At 44.4% G+C, this 22,608-nt stretch overlaps 1 protein-coding gene and 1 long non-coding RNA gene across 4 annotated transcripts in view; one reads left to right on the forward strand and one right to left on the reverse strand.

Moving 5' to 3' along the window:
- The first annotated feature begins 1,349 nt into the window (after nt 1-1,349).
- Nucleotides 1,350-22,608, forward strand: part of LOC142495701 (uncharacterized) — a 63,299-nt gene continuing 42,040 nt past the window's right edge. The window contains exons 1-2 of one of the 2 annotated variants that reach the window (XM_075601547.1): nt 1,350-1,560; nt 18,402-18,590. The gene's annotated coding sequence lies outside the window, so the exon portion shown is untranslated. The remainder of the gene's footprint in view (nt 1,561-18,401; nt 18,591-22,608) is intronic. The other variant, XM_075601546.1, reaches the window with a different exon arrangement.
- LOC142495702 (uncharacterized) lies at nt 18,170-20,705 on the reverse strand. Of its 2 annotated transcripts, none has more exons than XR_012801795.1 (3): nt 20,614-20,705; nt 20,377-20,408; nt 18,170-18,627 (listed from the first exon to the last, which is right to left on the reverse strand). It is a non-coding gene; the product is annotated as an uncharacterized LOC142495702 (long non-coding RNA). The 2 variants fall into 2 exon arrangements; XR_012801794.1 differs by having other exon boundaries at nt 18,170-18,632.

A 22,608-nucleotide genomic window follows, 5' to 3' on the forward strand; every position in this document is an offset into this window, starting at 1 on the left:
CCTGTTCCCCACACCATCGCGGACCACTCAGCTCTCCTGGACCCTCACAGGCATCACAAACAGAAGTAACCGGTAGCAACATCTTCTAGAGAGGGTGGGAAACTGTGTTACATATGTATGTGTATATATGTATATGTAGCTACAAAGGACTTACGTGACAGGAGGCAGAGAGGCAGTCTTGACCAGCTATGTTACACATAATAATAATAACAGCATGTTCTTGTATAGCGCTACTAGTTTTACATAGCGCTTTGCAGAGACATTTTGCAGGCACAGGTCCCTGCCCGTGGAGCTTACAATCTATTTATTGGTGCCTGAGGCACAGGGAGATAAAGTGACTTGCCCAAGGTCACAAGGAGCCAGCGCGGAGAATTGAACCAGGTTACCCTGCTTCAAACTCAGTGCCAGTCAGTGTCGTTACTCACTGAGCCACTCCTTCTTTATATAGAGGAGGGCCCAGGGCATGCGGCGGGTTCCGTTCTAAGGGCCCGCCGCAAAGCGAATATCCCCTCGGCAAACCCCCACATTAAGCGCATGCGTGACCCCAGCCCGTTCTGCGCATGTGTGACCTCGGACCGGCCCGTTCTGCACATGCGCGATCTCGGACTGGCCCGTTCTGCGCATGCGCAGACATGGCGGCCCCCTTCTTGGTGCCGCCGTATAGCCAAAAAGCGGGGCGCCGTATAGCGGGGCATTGCTGTACATAAATACATATATATTAAACAATTATTTATGTAGTTATAGTGCCCCTCAGGGAGAAATAAGTATATGAAATATGCCAATCTATTGCAGGAAATAAATGCGCTATGTGCAAAGGCATAATTACATTACAATAAAAATGCTAATTCTGTGCTATATGTTAAAAAAAAGGTTAATAATAATACTGGCTTATTAATATATTCATACTGAATTATTGATATATTAGTATTTACTTATTCTTATGTTAATATTGACTTAAATGTTAATACTGATTTATATGTTAATATTGACTTTATTCATAATGACCTATTAATACATTAATATTGACTTCATAATGTATTAACATTGACTTAATACATTATTATTAACGTATTCGTGTTAATATTGACTTATACATAAATATTGACTTCATAATGCTGTCAAAATTATTTTTACAGAATAAAAATAGGACTATAATTAATAAGCATTATAATTATCATACAAAGTATATAGAGTTTGCTGGAAAGCATTGAAGGCTCGTCCATGCCCACTGTCTTACAATCACGGTAACATTATGAAAATGCTTTCCAGGAATACTAAAGATGGCACCACAACCTTCAAGAACATTTACTAAGCCTAGTGTGTAGTTAACAGTAACCGGATATGACGTTTCCATTCGCAATTAGAGCGACTCCTCCCCATTCTCTGTATGCGTTCCTCTTCTCAGTTATCTCAGGATCAACAAGATGGCGCCGCCCGCTGGAGACCGGCGTGGATGGCGTTGTAACAGATGCTGACTTCATTTCCGCAGGCTGGATGTGGGGCAACTTACACGAAGATCGTTAATTACTCATTTCAAAATTAAAGATCCAAACGGGAACGGTGAGCGACCTGCGGCCATTTTGGATTTGGGCAAATTCTATTCACCATCATGTACATGTTGAATGTGGGCTTGACTTCCGGAAGTTGAGACAGGCATGTTAAATTCAGGCAATGCGTATCTATGACGTCCTGTCGGCCATGTTTGATTTGGTTCATACCGATAGCTAATGTTTTTTTTATTTTTTTACGGCAATTTTTAGTTTTTGGCAAGTGACTGAAGGTTTTGATGTCCATCTTTGATTAGGGAATGTATCAGGTTTATTTAACTGGGCAATTAAGGAAAATCCCCAAATTACATGTAAAGATCCAATTTCCTTGGATCTGCAATACTTAAGTAACATTTTAAAAATAAAATATTTTATTTGGTGTGGTGGAGCAATCTGTTATTGTTATTTTTCAATGCAAATGTGATTAATGAGATCATGTTTTATCCATTCTGCACCTATGGGATTTCTTTGGGTTGATTTTGTAAACATATAATATACTGTTTTGTTTATATACGTGTGTAGCGCACTTTCCCCCACCCCCTGGGAAATGTGTAGCTACGGTGTGTGTTGCGATGCAATACATGTGGCTCACAGGAGGCCCGAGCCTCCGCTACTGGGAACCTGGGGTAAACCTGGATTGATGCTCGATAGTGCCTCCACCTGTACGGAATTCTATCGTGTAGAATAACCCTGTTACAGAACCCACTTTCAATAAACCACACACTTAGTGAAAAGATAACAGTTTTACTGTATGAACTTCTATGAACTGTATATATACACCACCAGGTCAAGATTGACCATATATATACACCACCGTCAGTGAGCCAGTCCTCACACATAAGGGCCCTCAGGCACCTAACCTCCCTGGTGTCCCTGAGTAAGTATTCCCACCCAAAAGTGTGTAGGTCAGCGCTGCCCACTAGAACTGTTTGTTGGTGCACATGATGAGTTGGGTACCTGCCGGGTGATGCCACACCCGGGCACGCTGTAGAAGATAGGATCCACTGATCCAGTAATGAGTCCGCCTCATGGGTCCGTGGTGGGTGGTATCCTACTGGAGGGTCCCACACTGATGGTAGTCTCTGATGGCAAATAAAGGAGAAAAAAGTACCCTACAGAATGCACTCACTGTGTGAGCGTGTGTAATAGTTTATATTTAACTTAAAATCCTTTTATTAAACATTTAAAACAATATTGGAAAGAGTGATCAGGTATATAAATCCAAGACCTGTCCCTATATAACCGCTGTCCACCTGAATTTTTAGTAATTCAAATATCACTATAGCAGAGATATAATTCACAGCATGCTGAGCCACTAATTTAGCCAGCTGTGCTGAAGTAGGGATATCCTGAAAACCTGGCCTGTTTGCAGCCCTCGAGGACTGGAGTTGTGCAGGCCTGTGTTAGAGTATCCGTAGTAGCACAGGGTGATCTGTGATATGCGTTCTGCCCGGCTTGTCCGAGAACAGAACCCTTTACTGTTCTAACATAGCGCTAGCCTCTGCTCTCTGCTGCCTACTCAACTGGGACCCTATCATTATCTGCTCCACTGTACACCCCTGCTTAGCCTCCCCTAGGAGGTCCGGCAGAGAGTTGCCGGCCGGGTCCCCCATCGGTTGGCTACAGATAGCCAGCACTAATGCATCACTCTGTGCAAAGTACTCCTTGAGCATGTTAATGTGGTATGTCCTAGTTCTATCTGTCTCTCCATCTAACTGTACAACATAGTTGCACTTATTCATCTTTCTGAGATACATGTATGGTCCAGACATTCATTTGTTCTCCCGAGTGGGCTTTAGAACAAGTACTTGTTGTCCTGGGTTGAATGACCTACTACGGGCATTCTGATCATACCAAGTCTTCTGCTTGGTTTGAGCATCCCTAAGGTTGTCCTGTGCCAACCCCATGAGCATCTCTAACCGATCTCTGAGATTTACCACGTACTGAAGCACAGAAGCATCAGTATTAATAATAGCATGTTCTTGTATAGCGCTGCTAATTTTACGTAGCGCTTTACAGAGACATTTTGCAGGCACAGTCCCTGCCCCGTGGAGCTTACAATGTATGGTTTTTGGTGCCCCAGGCACAGGGAGATAAAGTGACTTGCCCAAGGTCACAAGGAGCCGACACAGGGAATTGAACCAGGTTCCCCTGCTCCAAACTCAGTGCCAGTCAGTGTCTTTTCTCACTGAGCAGCATTGGTAGTCTCCCCATCCCTCACGGAATAGGTCGAGAGGTTTACGTACCCTGCGCCCATATAGCAGCTCGAAGGGAGAAAAGCCTGTAGATTCTTGTGGTACCTCTCGGTATGCCAACAGCATGTGCTGCAGGTGAATCTCCCAGTCTTTCCCCTCCGCCTCTATAAACACACAAAGCATCTGCTTCAGGGTACCATTAAACCTCTCACATAATCCGTTCATTTGTGGATGATAAGGGGTCGTGCGCTGGTGTTTCACTCCGCGTGCATCCCAGAGACACTAACAATTAACTCATGAATTGTGGCCCTTGATCGGTTAGGATCTTGCTAAGGAAACCTACTCTAGTAAAAATCCCTAACAATGCCTATGCCACTGCCTTAGCATCTATGGTTGCAAGCACTACAGCCCCAGGGTACCGGGTGGCAAAGTCCACCACCGTGAGAATGTAGCGCTTCCCTGACCAGCTCGGAACCATAAGGGGACCCACTAAATCCATAGCTACCCTCTGGAATTGTTCTCCAATTACTGGTAACGGGTTCAGGGGTGCCTTCACATGGTCACCTGCCTTACCTACTCGCTGGCAGGCATCACAGGAGCGGCAGAACTCTGCCACTGCTCCTGCTGCCCCCGGCCAGTAGTAACGCAGCAACAGCCGGGCTCTCGTGCGAGTGACCCCCTGATGCCCCGCTAGTGGAATGGAGTGGGCAACCGCAATAATTGCTGCCTGTACTCCCTGGGTACCACTAGCTGTCATCTACCAGTCCAGACCCTATCTTTCCCAATAGAACCTTTTTCCCTATACAAGAGCTCGCGGTGCCACAGAAAGTGTTCTGACCCCTCACTTTCCCGAGACTCGGACTACCGAGGTCTCATACTTTCTAAGCTGGGGTCAGCCTGGGTACCCCCTCACCATCACAATCAGGACATCCGGAACAAGGTTCAGATCAGGGAAAGCCTTTAAAAGCGGGCGCCCAGCACCATGGGACGTCTAGATCTCAGACCCCAGTAAGTGTGTATATTTCTGTATTTTGTGTTTTGTCGTATTTCCGAGGTTTTATCCAAATAAACCCCATTGTATTTCACTGCCTTGTTTATCCTATTGAATGATCCCAAAAATATAAATGTGTTAAAAGACCTGGGGGCCTATGCAGAGAGCAGCGCTATTTCGAAATTCGCCATTTTTTGGAGAAAATCGCGCAGAAAGCAGCAGAAAATGGCGAGTTCCGAAAAACGCGCCAATTTTTCTTTTCTATTTGTAAAACTCGCCTCGCGGCTGGCGAGAACCTCAATCTCGCCAGTTTTAAAAATATCCGTATGCAGAGAGGCGCGAACGGCATCTAGCGGCTGTTCGCGCCAATAAAATGGCGCGATTGTCTCCTTTTTGCCTCGCCAGAAAAAACTGGCAAGAAACTGCCGCTCGCGGCCATTGCAAAGGGAAAAAAAAGGCGCGAATTTGTTTTTACACGTTTCTGAAGCGCGCATCTCGCCAATTTAAACTCGCCACACGCATCCATGTTAAACATAGCAGAATTCGCACTTTTCTGCATATGGAGAATAAAACTCTCCAAAAAAGCTACTTTTTAATAAATTTGCCAATTTTAAAATTCGCTGCTCTCTGCATAGGCCCCCTGGTCTACCATGACAGCCTTTTTTCTGGTTGCACCGGTGGGATCTTAGGGCTTTGGAATATAACTGCCTGTGGGGAATTATAGGACAAAGTGAGCTTGTGGATTGCAAGCTCCCAAAAACAAGTAGGATTCACTCTTTTTTTTCATGTCACTCAGTTTAGTGCCATAAGGCGAAGATGTCTCAACGTTCAGGACGGTATCGGTCCTATGATCGTGCAATAGTTGCTGCCAGGTGTTATACCTTCGGTCTGCCAACAGAGGACCGCAGCAATGCTGAGCTGGAAGCCATACTGGAGGAACATGAAGATGCCCTTGCCAGTGAGAACCCGGCAGGATCTAACAGTGCTAACCTGGTGGAGAGTCGAGGAACGGAGCCCGGGGGATTTGTCCAGGTTGCCCCGGTGGCTCAGGGGGTACCTGTGGTCTTGGGGAACCGGTTAGTTCCCCAGAAGACATTGCAGCTATGGTAGAGATTCTGGATCCAGGAGCTACTGTAGCAGAGAAAATACACCTGATGCAGTCCACTGTTCACCCCCCGGCATCACCCATGCCCAGCGCACCTCGGGATTACTGTCAGTACCGTCCACCCAAGATGACTCACCACAGTTTGGGGAAGTTTATAGATGGTACCACGGATATTGATAGGTACCTGAGGAGCTTTGAGAAGCAATGCCGGTGTTACTCTCTCCATTAGCCGAGTGGGTCAAGTTCCTGTTCCCTCAGCTGACCGGCCAGGCACAGGAGGCATACGGGGCGATCAACTCCGAGGAGGGTGAGAACTATGAGTATGTGAAAACGGTCCTGCTAAGACAGTACCGCATTACTCCCGAGACCTATCGGGAGCAGTTCTGGTCCGAGGACAAGACTGCTTGGGACTCTCATGCGGGCTATATGGAACATCTACCGGGGTACCCGGTGGGTAGAGGGGTGCCATGTCCATACCTACAAGGAGCTGCTCAACCTGATCTTTCGTGAGCAGTTCTACCAAAGGTGTCTGCCAGAAGTTCGAGAGTGGGTCATTGACCGCAAGCCAGCCAACTGCGGGGAAGCAGCCAACCTGGCAGATGATTTTGTGACCACTCGACCTCAGCATAGGACGTGGGTGGCACCACCTACTGCGGCTCCTGCCAGTCGGGCAGGTAAGCCAGCAGCAGCTTCCACTGCTGTCCCGATCTGGCGGACAAAGCCTCCCTCTGGGGAGAATGCAGTCAAGCCTGCAGGATTTGCACATGAAGCATGGTGCTACCACTGCCACCGGACCGGGCACCTGAAGCCCGATTGCCCCAACCTGCGGCGTTTTACCCTCCAGGGCAACGTACTCCAGCAGAAAAACCAGTCGCTTCCGTGGGACTGACAGCAACTGAGGAGTAGCAAGCAGCCGTCCATCAGAGATCGCCAGGCAGCCGGCCTGATCGACTCCGGTGCTAGAGTTACTCTGGTGCAACCTGATATGGTTAGCCTAGAGGATCTGCTCCCAGGACCAGGGAAGCACTTCACCATGCCAGACGGGGGACCTCTTTCAATCCAGGTTGCCCAGGTGTTTCTCGACTGGGGTGCTGGTTGAGAAATGAGAGATGTGGGTGTTTTGCCAGGGTTGGATACTGAGATGCTACTAGGTAACGGCCTGGGACACCTCATTGTCACTGTAGACCAGGTGTTTTAACACATTTATATTTTTGGGATAATTCAATAGGCAAAACAAGGCAGTGAAATAAAATGGGGTTTATTTGGATAACACAACGAAATACAACGAAACAGAAAATACCGAAATATACACACTTGCTGGAGTCTGGGAACTGTATGAGATCTAGCCTTTCCTAGGTGCAGGTCACCAGCTTGCAAGGACTTACCCTAATCGGAACCTTGTTCCGGATATCCTGGACCGAGATCCAGCAGAAACTCCTGAAACTGTTTTCGGCAAGAAATCGCCACCGCTAGTTCGATTTGTAGAATTTGGCAGCAAAAGACAGGACTTAGTCTCGGCGAGGCAGGCTTTCTAGCTTCTAAACTGAGCCGGTTGCTATGCTATTTCGAACAGAGCAACTTTGAAAAGCCCGCCCTAGGTTCATCGACTCAAGTCACTGGTTGGTCTGGTACTCTGACTAGGCCGTCTCCTTACATACCCTCTGCTAAGCTATCCTTAGCATAGAGGTAGGAGGAGCAACCAATCAGAGCGTGGGAATTCCTCCCCGCGAGCCAATAGAAAAAGGGGCTCGTCCTTTGGCTGATGTCAGAGGAGGGGGCGTGTCAAGTTGGCTCGGGATGCCCCTTGGACGGGGCATACACATTGACCAATGGGAAACGCGCTGACATTCTGCTACTTCCTCCAGTTAATCCATTGCCACCTACTGGGCATGCTCCACTGCGTCTGGAAAACCAGATGGTCCTCCCCACAGAGGGTCTCTGTTTTCCGGACCCAATTTTCTGCCCTTCCCCGGCCACTTAGGCCCCTTACACCTCTCAACATCCCGTCTCCTCTTTGAATTACGGACTCTATGCAGACTTGCTGGTACCTTAAACAGATGCCCTGGCTAACTGCATAGAGCCTTATAGTAAATGTAAAACACAGTATAAAGTACACTTTAATAAAGAATATACTTTGGGGAACCTTATACTAATAAGGGAAATGGATTTGGGATAATTTGGCTCAAAACCCCGGAGTCTGGGGGACACAGGGTTGCCCACCGGTAACTTTGGCCCCTGAACTCTTGCAAACAAAATAATTGTATTTCTACCCAAATATCCCCCCTAAAACTGACAAACAAGAAATCTCACAATTATAGGTCGATGGGAACATAAAAATAGAAAAAACTGGGGTCACTTTATTTTTACATGTATAATCCCTGGTCCCTGGCTTATGGAGCTACCAGGGACCCCATTGTTTCAGGGGTAGCCAGAGGGCTTAACCTTTATTGTATAGCCTGGTTACCCCTACCATCACACTCATCTGCTCTTTTGCACACGAAGATGCTTCTGTGGCTGCAGTCACAAGTAGCCAAAGTCGGGCACTTGCCCTGCAGGGGAGCCTTTGGTACCCCTGCCCACTGAGAGATCACCATCCCCCTGCATTTGGGACCACCGATTCCTGCAGTTCTTGCGGATACCAACCAGGTAAACCAGACCGAGTCTGTACGTTGTCCTGACCTCCCTGCCAACATCCCTGTTTCCCTATCCCCTGACTTAATGACTGAGGATGAGTGTCCGGAGGTGGGTACACGATTCAGAGAAGCAGTGCGGTCCGATCCCAGCTTAGAGGGCATGAGACTTTGGGTGTCTGAGTCGGCCTCTGAAGGTGGGTTGGATCGGTATCTCTTGTACCGTAGGCTCTTGTAACGGGAGCAAGCTCCTTGTGCTCCAGATGGCTATGTACTTTTAGGAGACAGTTAGTGGTATCCAGGGAGTATAGGCAGCAGTTGTTGCAGGGAGCCCACTCCATGCCGCAGGGCATCAGCGGGTCGCCCGCACTAGATCCTGGCTATTGCAGCGTTTCTACTGGCAGGGGGCATCACGGGCAGTGGCAGATTTGTGTAGCTCATGTGATGCCTGCCAGCAGGTAGGCAGGTCGGGTGACCATGTGAGGGTCCCCCTGAAACCACTACCGGTGATTGGTGAACATTTCCAGAGGGTAGCGGTAGATATTGTGGGACCCATAAAATAAAATACAAAGGTGTCCCAGCACTCACTGTCTATAAAGAAAAGCTCTACTACAAGAGTATGTCTGAAATATGCAATAAGTTTTAATGAGAACACTAGGAAAAAATGACTTGGAGTTGCACATCACATTGGAGACAGAATCTTAGGGAAGGGGAGTGGGAAAGGGAGACAAGGTGACAAGAATGTAAGAATGCCTATCGGGTATTAGCAGAGGTGAAGCGTAGCATAGAGGAAGAGGTAGAAGAGATGCTGGCCCTAGGGGTAATTGTACCGTCCCAGAGTTCTTGGGCTTCACCGGTCAGATCGGATTCCTATCCAATGCCCCGCATTGATGAGCTGCTTGATGAGCTCGTAGGGGCAAGGTATCTGACTTCCATGGATTTGCCCAGGGGTTACTGGCAAATCCCACTGACCCAGGAGACACAGGAGAAGTCAGCTTTCATCACTCCGAGTGGCTTTTACAAATTTCTAGTTATGCCATTTGGGATGAAAAATGCACTGGCTACCTTCCAATGCCCGATCAATAGGTTACTGTGGGGGGTTGGGGGGATGCAGGGTTTCACAATGGGATACCTGGACGACATAGCTGTATTTAGCAATTCCTTGGAATCCCATTTAGTGCATATAGCAGAGGTGCTGAAAAGGATTGGAAAAGAAGGGATGACACAAACCATCTAAGTGTCTGTCGGGATGGCAGAGATACTGTAGCTCGGGCATAGAGTAAGACATTGTCACGGGAGAGCAGGCATTTACACCTTTATACCAGGATCATATCACTGAGCAAAACCAAATAGTAAAACAAATTGTCATTTATTCCATAGAAACAGATGTACACACAGTAGATTACAAAATACAAGAGAAAACACACTTACTGCGGGTCAGGGCTTTCCTAGGTGAAACAGTCCATAAAACAAAGTCTTTAGGTTGGCCGGGACTTGGCCTGAAATGTCCTGGAACTCAAATCGGCATGATGTTCCTGACGCCACCGCTGATCTTCTCAGGAGATGCCGAAATCCCTTGACATGGAGATAGTACCAAACGTCCTGGTACTCCTTTTCGGCTTGCAATCCCAGCTGCAACCGCTACGTTCTCTTTTCAGCACTTGGCCCCGAAAAGTGGGACTTCTCTTTTGGTGATTTCGAATTCGCCGCTGCTGTCTTGGCGCTTAGAATCTCGCGAACGGATTGGCTACTGGCTTTCTTATAGTATTTCAGTTTCATTCATGAAATGCTCAAGCCAATCTGAGCGTGGGAGAAATCCTTACCAGCCAATCAGAGCGTTGCCAGTCTTTCTAAGCCGGGTAAGCACGGATTCGGATTCTGACAAGGGAATGCGCCAACTTGGCACCTCTGCCACTTGTCAGTCAGAATCCACCTGCTGAGTTAGGCTCCTCACAGTCTGGCTTGGGGCAAATGGTGGTCTGGACTGCTATTCATCCCAGGACGTGAGTACTTGAGCATAACACCGGTGCCCAAATGGCTTTCAGACCGTGGCAACCTCTGAGGCTTTCATGTCTGGGACCCGAGCCGACTTGATGGCACCAAGCTTGGTAGCCAAATGGTTTCTCAGAACCACGGACCTGGATGTCCCCAGTTCATATACTGTGCATAAGCATTGCCCCTTAAAGACAATGTTAATAAAATAAAATCACTTTTTTTTCTAAGTTCTTTAGTTACAGGGATTTACTGAAAAGACACGCACGTTCATTTTCAACAGTCCTAGCCCTTCCTATAGTGAAAACTGTTTCTAAGTAGAACGAAATAACACTTGGGTTCATTTTCAGGGCACCATTCCAAATACATTGAAAACTGGACTTAGACTTAAAAACATCCTCGCAACCTTATGGATGATTGGAGCACCCCAGAACCCATATAGCAGTTCTGGTTATCTGGGCATATACTGGGGGACCTCCACTAACTTAGGGACCCCTGACTGTACCCGGGATACCCATATCTCTATGCCCCCATTTACCTTTCTGGTCTGTTCTGAAGCATGGAAACCTGCCGGTGAATCGCGTAACTTTTTTCAAGGGGGAATTTTGACTGGGTTGGGGTGTCTAATATGTCCCCGGGAATATAACATGATACATTTTTGGGTGGCCAGCAACTCTGGACCCTGGTTACCTAGACACAATCTGACAACACTTTTACCGCAACCCCCCCCCCCCCTTCCTTGAAACTCATAGCCTCTCAATCTCCACTGGAAAGGTAAAACACACTCCTGGAAAAGGTAAAACACATAAATTCTTTATTGTGATACAATCCCATGCATTTCATGTAAACCAAATGGATCCAAGAGCTGAAACTCTGAACCCCATAATATGGCTCAGAGGTAACCAGCCAGGCAGCCAGGCATAATACCTTTATTGATGGCCTGGTTACCCCCTCACCGTCACAGACATCTCAAGCTGGAACCAGCTAAGGTAGAGGCAATTCTCGAGTGGCCAGTGCTCCGAACAAAGAAGCAGGATATGGCTTTCTTAGGCACTACTGGATACTATAGGAAGTTTTGTCTTCCAGTAAAGCGCCCTGGCCAAACCCCTGACTGACCTGGCCCAGAAGAAACTTTCGGTTCTGATTACCTGGTCTCCCGCTTGTGAGGAAGCATGCCAGGCTAGCCCTGGCTAGCGCTCCCATCCTGGCAGCCCCTGACTACAGCAAGCGGTTTGTGGTACAGACCGATGCCTCGGACTATGGTGTCAGTGCTGAACTAAGCCAGGTAGGCGAGGATGGGGGAGAGCACCCAATCGTCTACTGGAGCCGCAAACTGTTGCCTCAGGAGGTGGCTTATGCCACCATTGAGAGAGTAGAACAAGGGATCAGGAGCGCAAATACATCCAAGTAATATATAAAGGAAGAAAATATACAAATAGTGCACACTGTGTGTAATATACAATAATTGTGTAGTGATAATTATTTTTCACTCACAATAGTGCAAAGGAAAGAAGGCAGTGTGGTTATTCCGAGTGACCAACTCTGGATGTAGATCTTCAGATGGGTCTGAGCAGTATCCCTCAGAGGCAGAAGGATGACTCAATGCATAGAGAATAGAGAAGGCACAAATAGTGAAGTATTGTTGATGCCATTAAATAAACATAAATAGTTACACTTACAGAAGTGCTGCAGAGACAGACAATAAGACCACCCTGGGTCAGGTGATGGAAAACTGCAGGAATCCTGGTTGGTATAGATGCCTGTGGTGTCCACCCACTTTCTTTATATATTACTTGGATGTATTTGCGCTCCTGATCCATTGTTCTATCCATCTGTTGTTGGGACTTCGGATTGAGTCACCTCTTCTGGAGCTGCACTACCTCCTCATACATTAAGTATTCCATTATATTCTGTGTGTACACAGGGCACCTTCACGGTGTGTGCACTTGTTTTTCTTCTGCTCCATTGAGAAAGAGTGCCTAGCAATCTTGTGGGCACGAAGAAGCTCCAGCCCTACCTGTATGGTAGAGCTTTTACGTTGATCACTGATCACAATCCACTCAGCTGATTACAGAGGATGTCAGGGGAGAATGGCAAACTTCTGCGCTGGAGCCTTGCTCTGCAGGAATTTGACTTTACTTTCCAGCACAAGAAGGGCAATGAGCATGGCAATGCAGATGGACTCTCCCGATAGGACATCCCCAGTGACCAAAAAAATCATCTAGGATATCCAGGTCTGCAAAGCTACTTGATGGGGTGACTACCCCAAAGCCTTCGTCTTGACGGGGGAGGTGTGACGGGAGGGGACAACCAGGCTATCTATTAAAGGTTAAGCCTTCTGGTTACCCTTGAAACCGTGGGGTCCCTGGTAGCTACATAAGCACCATAATCCAGGGACTAGGGATAATACATGTTGAAAATAAATTGACCCCTGCTTTTTTCTGTTCTCATGTTCCCTTGGCCCTATAACTGAGATTTCCTGTGTGTCAGTTTTAAGGGGGATATTTGGGTAGAAATACAATTATTTTGTTTGCATGAGTTTGGCTGCGAAAGTTACCGGTAGTCCTTTAATTCTCCCTGGCGAGCAGGCATGATTTGCCAGTACGAGTGATGAATTACACTGGGACAACCCAGTGTCCCCCAGGCTCCTGGATTTCGAGCCCAAATACCCCAAATCCATTTCCTTTATAAGTATAAGGTTCCCCAATGTTTATACTTTATTACAGTGTACTTTATAATGTTTTAGATATTTGCTATAAGACTACTGTCAGCCAGGGCATCAACATAGACGCTGGCAAGTCTGTATAGAGACCGTAGTTCAAAGAGCATAGGATGTCCAGAGGTAAGAAGACCATTTGGTGGGCGAGAAAGGGCAAATTGCCAAGTCCAGAAAACAAAGCGCCCCCTTGGGGACACCTTTTGTATCTGCCAGACTTGGTGGAGCCTGCCCAGCGGGTGGCAATGAGTTAGCTGGTGGAGATACAGCCCATAGGTGCTTCTCCCATTTGCTAAATAATATTTCCCGCTCACCCGACTTTTCAAGCCAGCTTGGCACGCCTCCTCTGACGTCAGCCAAAGGACGAGCCCCTATTCCTATTGGCTGTAGGGGAGGAATTCCCACGCGCTGATTGGTCCCTCCTCCTATCTCCATGCTAAGGATAGCTTAGCGGAGTGTGTCACGGTAGACAAAGTCTTTTAACACCATTTATATTTAAGGGATCAGTCACAAGGCAAAACAAGGCAGTGAAATAAAATGAGGTATATTTGGATTAGACCTCGGAAACACATAGAAATACAAAATACAAAAATATACACATGGGGGTCTTGGGAATGAGATCTATCTTTCCTAGGTGCAGGGCGCCCGCTTGCATGGGCGTACCCCAAATAGAACCTTGTTCCGTATGTCCTGGACTGAAATTCAGCAGAAAATTCTGACCGGGACCTAGTCCTGAATCCCTTGGAAATGATTCCGGCAGAAAATCCTGACCGCGACCATTAGTTCGATTTTGAGAACTTGACCGCAAAATACGGGACTTAGTCTCTGCGAGACAAGCTTTTCAGGCTTCAAAACGAAGCCGGTCGCTCTGCTATTTCGAACAGAGCAACTTTGAAAAGCCCGCCGTAGCTTCATCGACTCCCGATTGGTTGTGCTCCTCTCTCTCTCCTGGTCAGCACCTTACATACACTCCATTGGGCTATACCCAGAGTGGAGGGGGGAAGGAACAGCCAATCAGAAAAAGGGAATCCCTCCCCGCCAGCCTATAGAAAAAGGGGCTCTACCCTCGGCTGACGTCAGGGGAGTAAATGTGCCACAGAGACTCAAAAGCCGGGTGAGCGAGAAATATGATTTTAGCCAAGAGGATCAGACTATATGGCTGCATCCTCTCTGGCTAACTCATTGCCTCCTGCCGGGCCAGCTCCACCAGGTCTGGCACTGACAAAAGGGTGTCCCTTTGTAGTCCGGACCCGGCTATTCGCCTTTTCTCACTCACCAAGTGCTTTCACACCTCTGGACATCCTCTCCCCTTTGAACTACGGACCCTATGTAGACTTGCTGGCACCGTAACTGGTTGCTCGGGCAAGCTACATAGAGCCTTATAATAAATGTGTAAAACATTGAAACACATATTTTAATACATGGGGAGCCTTGGAGAGACTCGTGGCTGTGCTGGATATAGGACTGGGATATCGGGGCTTGAAAAGCAGGAGTCTGGGTGACACAGGGCAACCCCGGTGTAATTCTACTCGCGTACCGGCAAAACATGCCTGCACATCGGGTAGAATTAAAGTACTACCGGTAGCTCTGGTTCCCGAACTCCTGCAAACAAAAGAATTGCATTCTTACCCAAATATCCCACCTAAAACTCACACACACAAAGTTTCATGAGTCTGGGGAACATGGAACACGAAATAGGAAAAAACAGGGTCATTTTATTTTCCAACATGTCATCCCTGGTCCCTGTCTTATGGAGGTACCAGGGACCTATGGGTTCAGGGGTAACCAGAGGGCTTAACCTTTATTAGATAGCCTGGTTACCCCCTCCCTTCACAGAATGTATGTAAGGATATGGCCAAGTCAGAGAACCAGACTATCCTGTGACTTGAGTCGGTTAAGCTAGGGTGGGCTTTTCAAAGTTGATCTGTTCGAAATAGCAGAATAACCGACTTTGTTTTGAACCTGGAAAAGCCTGCCTTGCAGAGAAGTTCCGACTTTTGCAGCCAAGTTTTACAAATCGAACTAGCGGTCACAACCAGGATGTCTTGCCGAAATCAGTTCCAGGAGTATTGGGACAAGGTCCCGGTCAGGAGTTTCTGCTGAATCTCGGTCCAGGACGTTCGGAACAAGGTTAAGATTGCCCTTGCAAGCGAGCGCCCTGCACCTAGGAAAGTCTAGATTCCAGACCCTAGTAAGTGTGTATATTTCTGTATTTTGTGTTCTGTTGTATTTCCGAGGTTTTATCCAAATAAACCCCATTTTATTTCACTGCCTTGTTTTGCCTGTTGAATGATCCCAAAAATACCTGGTCAACCGTGACAGTCTGACTCTTTCTCTCCCCATTTTGTGTGTTCTCTCTTTCTCTCTCTCTCTCTCTTTCTCTCTCTCTCTCTCTCTCTCTCTCTCTCTCTCTCTCTCTCTCGGAGCATGAGAGAGAGTCAACAAAAAGAAGAAAAAATATCTAAGTGTACAGTAGGTGTCTTAATTAATGAGTGAGTATTCAGAGCCTTGGCTCCTATAGAATGCCTACTCAGAGTGCAGTGAATTATAATTCACAATTCCAAAACTGTGGCAAACTTGCTTGTGTAGTTTTGCTTGTGTGTTTTTCAGAAGGGATGCACCTCAGTATAAAAGAGAATATACTATAGCGCAGATCAATTGGAAAACATTTATAAAAAGGATAAGAATCGTACTTGCAGACTGTGGGAATTTTAAAAGCAGATTCACAACATTGAAGACATCGTTGGTGGTTTATCTCCTCACCACCTCGTCCTCTCAGTTGGGCCGATGGTCTGGGGTATCCCCCACAGCTGCTAACCGCCCTTGCCGGTGTCTCTGCGGGCTCTGTCACGTCACATCCGTTTTTCTATGACGTCACTTCCGGTTTCGGCTCAGGGCTTGTCTAACGTGTCTGTGACTGCTGCTGAGGTCTGATGGCTCTGGTGACTCATCCTACATGTTTCGCCACCAGATAGGCTTCATAAGGAGTAGTACTCACTCATTAATTAAGGCACTTACACTTTGATATTTGTTCTTCTTTTTGTTGACTCTTCCATGCTCCCCCTGGACTTTGAAGAACATTTCAGCCTTTCTGGGACCAGTGAAGAAAGTCCCTATCAGAGGTTTTGAGCAGGGAGTTACAACTATATTTTTCACAATTTATCAAATTTTTTGTGTGCACTAATATTTCTGCACTTTTTATATTTGTATAATTTTTATATATCGCCGTATTTCACGTGTTAATTTAAAATTCACTGTGGGAGCACCTAATTGGTCACTATTTGTTCAAATATTCTGTCTCTTCCCATTCTGTATATTTGTCTCTCTCCCTCATCCCATTCTGTGTGTATGTGTCTCCTTGTTATGTGTGTTCTGTCTCCCCATTGTGTGTCTCTCCCCATTATGTATTTTTTCGGACCATACCTGTCACTGTGGAGCAGTGGGGGAGTCTTCTTGGGCCCTGGCAGCAGACACCGGAAGTTCTTACTGACTTCTGGGTCTTACTGCTGGGGCTCTTCTGAAGCTGCTCCCACTCTCTTCTGCAGCCGCGCCTGGCCCGGCCTCCACACCAACATCCTCTGTTCTCCTCCCCGCTCCGACTTTGAAAACCAGCACAATCAGAAAAAACAGGACATTTTAAAGAATGTTGGCCACCGGGACAGACCTTAAAAAAACGGGACTGTCCCGGGTAAACCGGGACATCTGGTCATCCTATATATAAACAATTCACTTCGCAAGAATTTTTTTTTTACCAGCACCAGAGAAGACCAAAATAGAATTGTGAATAAAGATATTACTTTATTGGAACATACTCCACATGCAGACCCAATGTTTCAGTCCCTAGGGGGACTTTTATAGATACACACACACACAAACACAAAGATATACACATACATACATGCATACAAACATATGTATATACCGGGTCAATAGTGGCCCTTCTAAATTTGTTACTACATTTTACACATCTGCAAACAAGATTATCAAGATTTTAAACACACACTGGAAATTTCTCCAGTGTGATCCGCATCTAAGAGAATCTTTGTCCAATAGAGCACCTGTAGTTTTCAGAAAGGCTACTAATGTCAAAAATCTAATAGCGCCGAGTAAATTATAATCTAAATTGACTAATAAAATTGTAAGAAACAATGGGAACTTCAGGTGCAGGAGGTCAAGATGCATTATGTGTAGACAGATGTGTTTAGTTCACAAATTTTCATCACATTCTAATGGGAGCAACTATGGGGTTAAATGACATATTGAATGCCAAACCCTGTATGTTGTATATATGCTTGGTTGTCCCTGTGGGATGCAATACATTGGTAGAACTATTCGTTCTCTCAATGTAAGGTATCTAGAACACAGGAGAAATGTGGCAAGGAGCATAACCACACAGAGCGTCTCAAGGCATTTCACTCTCCATCATAATAAAGATCCTGTGCTCCTCACAGTTATGGGAATTGAGCACGTCCCTCCCTCTATCTTGGGAGGAGATAGGTTCATGACCCTGGGCAAAAGGGAGTCCTATTGGATTTATATGATGGGTACGCTGGCCCCGGCTGGTTTCAACGAGTGTATTGACACCAGTACCTTGGTATAGATTCATTTATGCCACTGGTGTCAATTGAATATTTCCTGGATATTTGTATATAGTTTTTCCTCACTAATGTCCCCATTCTCTCCTACAAGTCTATTATTTCCCTTTTCTTTTCCCCATCCCCCTCTCCTCTCCTTTCCCACTTTCCTCCCCTTCTTCCCCCCCTCTTCTTTTCCGTCCTCTCCCCATTTTTCCCTCCTCCCCCCCCCCCCTCCACCTACCTCTATTTCCCCTTTTTCCTTTTTGGATGGGTTTATCAATGAGGCACATAATTTGATTTTATTTATATATATATATATATATATATATATATATATATATATATATATATATATATATATAAAAGAGAAGAAAAAAGCGCCCGATCCTTGTATAAAATCAGATAATAAGGTTTAATAATCCATGGACAAGACAAATGCACACTCACACTTTGTCAGAATATAAAAGGCATGTTATGGGACCAGCCCATGCACCAGATGAACGTGAGGTTTCACCGTCGTCCTCCATTTTGGATGCGGTGGGAGTCTTTGCAAATTGGTGTTGCTGCTGCTATGTTTGCTGGAAAGGGTTTTAAACCTTCAAAACCGGAACACCTCTGTTGACTGTGGCCGCCGTTTGCTTCTTACAGCTCCGGGACCAAGGGAATCCTTCACACACGTCCTCTCTCCTTGCTCTGGCGTCTGAACTGGTCACCTTCCGTAGTTCCTATGCCACGTGACCCTACGCGTTTCTTCCGGCTCAGCGGATTTCATCAGGGGATGAACTCCAATTGAATAGACTGGTAATTTATAGTCCCATAGTCCAATCAAATATAGAGGTGGGTACGATTCAATTGGAGAGTTAAAATAGGTCATCTGTGCTAGATATAGGTAATCAATGCATGAATACATATATAATATATACTTAATAGCAAAATGAGGACAACATTGGGAAAAGTAAACAATTACAAAAATATATGCTAGAATAATGATAAATATAAAAATGAATATAACACATACAGACATACCCCGCTTTAAGTACACTCACTTTAAGTACACTCGCGAGTAAGTACATATCGCCCAATAGGCAAACGGCAGATCACGCATGTGCCTGTCAGCACGTCCTGAACAGCAATACCGGCTCCCTACCTGCACCGAAGCTGTGCGCAAGCGGGGAGACTATAGAGCCTGTTACACATGCGTTATTTACATCAGTTATGCACGTATATGACGATTGCCGTACAGTACATGCATCGATAAGTGGGGAAAAAGGGAGTGCTTCACTTTAAGTACATTTTCGCTTTACATACATGCTCCGGTCCCATTGCGTACGTTAATGTGGGGTATGCCTGTATATAATGAAAGAATAAAGAAACATAAAATAACATTAAATGTATAATTAATACCAATATATGAATTAATTGAGATCTCATTGCATATAAGGATGTAAACATGATGTAAAGACATACAAAACTGAACTGAACCACCTGTGGCTAATAAATTGAGTGACATAATTAGCATGATTCGTCATGATGTATCTCAGCATTAGCTAAGTCACTATTAGAAATACAATTAAAAGCTGTGATTCTTATTGAAATATTTTCAGTTTGACCAAATGAATGACTTTTCAATAGAATAATATATATAGATATTAAATAAAAATGAACATATTATATGAATATATATACAAAATATATATATAAAACAAGCTTGAATTAATCACCAAGAGTCCAAATCAAATTTAGCTCTATGTGAAAAAAGGAAGAATTGAAACTAAAATCAATTTTATTTGATTAGAAAAATATATAGATGTATCTATGTTAAATGATGCCAAAAATTGTAAATGAATTAGAACTATGAGATGGTATGTGTATACTAACATGTATAAATAAATAATGATTATAATTGGAATCTATATGCTACAAGGACAAACAAATAGCACCACCCTACTCTACATGAAAAAATGAAAATAGTTAGACTATATATATCTAAATATTATTAACCAGATTATTAAAATCTATTAATTTGCCAAATAGAATTTACCAAATGACTTGTATATTACCAAAAAATTGTATGGTTTTTGGGTACTAAAAAAGGAAATGACATGTAATTATAGTATGCTGAAATCTTAAATAGAGACTCCACAGGAAAGGGAGAACAAACTAAATATATCGAGCTACTATTAAAGTGGATGTTATATAACTGGAGAAGTAATTTTAAAGAGCCAGCAATCCATTGAACTAAACGTGTTAATACTGTGTTATGTGTGCCTTAAATGAAACATCATAATCATATGTGCAATCACTGTGTTGAATAAAGATATATTTGTGATTTAAAATTAATATAAATGACTGACAAGTGTAAGTATTAATAAATTTGTAATAAATTAAATTGAAACAAATAGTGCTGATTTGCATAATATGGAAAATAGCTGAAGCGCTCAAATGCAGGTATATCTCAAAATGATAATAAGCCAGACCACTGTACCAGGGTACTAACAATTGATATAGTACCTATTGTGTCATATAATGGGTACTATCCTCCTGAAGACAGGTGGTGTGTGGTGCAACCCACTCACCATATGTCTCATTGGCAGGTTCCCCTGAAAAATATGCAAATACTCACATCCTGGTAGGGCAGGCAGGCAGGCTGTGCAGCTACTCAATGCAATACAGGGAAAAGGGAGACCAAAAAGCGCACCAGCACAAACGGAGCAGGAAGAAACCAGAACAAAAAAATGAAAAAATGATTAAAAGGGCACTTTAATGTGGCAAAAGACCCATCCAATGCATTTCGAACGTCGCAGCGTTCTTTTTCAAGGATAAAACACAATGTGATAACATCCATTATATACCCTCTTACCTGTGGGCCATTTCGCGCCAAAAATCAGAACCTGATGACGTCATAACAGAGCGACTCAGTGCCAATCTAAGGGCAAAAGGAAGTACCAAAGGCAGTGTGGCCATTTTGGATGTGGGCAAACATAGGAACACAATAACAAAGCTTTATTGACCATTCCAGCAGAACAAAATACATTGCTGCTAACTGGACAAGCATATTTAAACGAAATAAAGCTATATTAAACTAAACTAATGCTTAATAAAGGGTACTATTATATCAAGGAAAAACATGAACAAGGTGGATTAAAAAACTAGCTGTGTTGCAACTAAGTTATATACAAAAAAAAGTTAAAAATAAAAACCTCTAGACATGATTAAAAAAATGTGCAAGAAAAGTAAATTTAAAGACATATTACACATACATACTGCATAACACAGATTGTGTACCTAAATCATAGGAACCAGGGAAATACAACCATTATAAAATATGAAGTATTATCCACAAGATACATCTTTTGCCACATTAAAGTGCCCTTTTAATCATTTTTTTGTTCTGGTTTCTTCCTGCTCCGTTTGTGCTGGTGCGCTTTTTGGTCTCCCTTTTCCCTGATTTGCATAATAAAATTTAATTTATATATTTTTTTTGGTGTGTTGTGTTAATATCAATCAAAAATGTATATCCGACCAAGGAACCCTCACTGAGCCTGCCGTGTAGGGGACAGAGGGAACATGCACACGTTCAACCCAGACCTCTGGCACCCACCGGCATACTGGAGAGAGGAGATCAAACAATAGTACTAGTATCAATCTGGTCATTGAGACCACCCGGACTCAATGTATCCAACATATAAATCCAGTAGGTCTCTCTTAGATTTAATCTCTTGATTCTATCACCACTGAGTAACGTGGAAGGTATTAATTCTAAACCCATCACTGTTAAGGAAGAGGGATCTTTATTATGTTTTTCCAAAAAGTGTCTTGACAAATTGTGATTAGTGATCCCATGAATAATGTTTAGTCTATGTTCCAAGAACCTTGTGCTTAAAGTCCGTGTGGTTCTCCCTATATATTGATAGCCACACGGACAAGTGATGATGTATATGACAAAAGTAGATAAACAGTTTATATGACCTTTGATAGTGTGAATGGATTTATTATGATGGGAAATGACTTGGTCTTCCCTTTTTATGTGTTTGCATGTAAGGCATCTACTGCGGCCACAAGTGGAATTACCTTTTAGCGTAAGCCTAGATGTGGGAAAACCAATGTGTTGTTTTAATCGACTGGGGGCCAACAAAATTTTAAGACTTCTTGCTTTCCTATACAGTAGATGATAGGAATATTAGATGGTAACTTCTGCCCAATAATCGGATCTCTTAACATGATATTCCAGTGTTTATTTAGAATGGATACAATACCCTTGGCTGCATTGTTGTATGTAGTAATGAATAAAGGTGATTTGGTGGATCTACCTATCATAGCAGTGCTGGCCACTTTATCTTTCAAATAGTTTGACTTAGATTTGCTTAGCAAAGTTTCCCGATCTAGAGCACCTACTTGTCTAAATGTCTCCAAAATGGTGTGAATGTTATAGCCTTTGGCCAAAAAACTTTCTACTAATATTTCCCCCTGGGCCAAGAAATCAGAATCAAGAGATCAATTTCTCCTGATTCTGAGAAATTGGCCCTTGGGGATATTGTCCAGCCATCTTTTATAGTGGTTGCTTTGTTTGTGTAGATAACTGTTTGTAGAGACAGTTTTGAAGTGAGTTTTAGTAACAATCTCACCAGTGTCACTGATTTCCAAATCTAAATCCAAAAATGTTATGTATTTTTTATTAAGATTGAATGTGAATTTTAGATCCATGTCATTTTCATTAAAGGAAAGCAATTTGTGTTCCAGATCTTCCAATTGTCCGACCCAGATCAAAATAATATTGTCTATGTAACGGCCATAGAACACCAGGCCAGCCCCCAGATCCGCATCACCCCAAACATGGAGCTCCTCCCACAAGCCC

Source organism: Ascaphus truei, chromosome 5, assembly GCF_040206685.1.
Source record: "Ascaphus truei isolate aAscTru1 chromosome 5, aAscTru1.hap1, whole genome shotgun sequence".
Classification (NCBI taxonomy): Eukaryota; Metazoa; Chordata; class Amphibia; order Anura; family Ascaphidae; genus Ascaphus; species Ascaphus truei.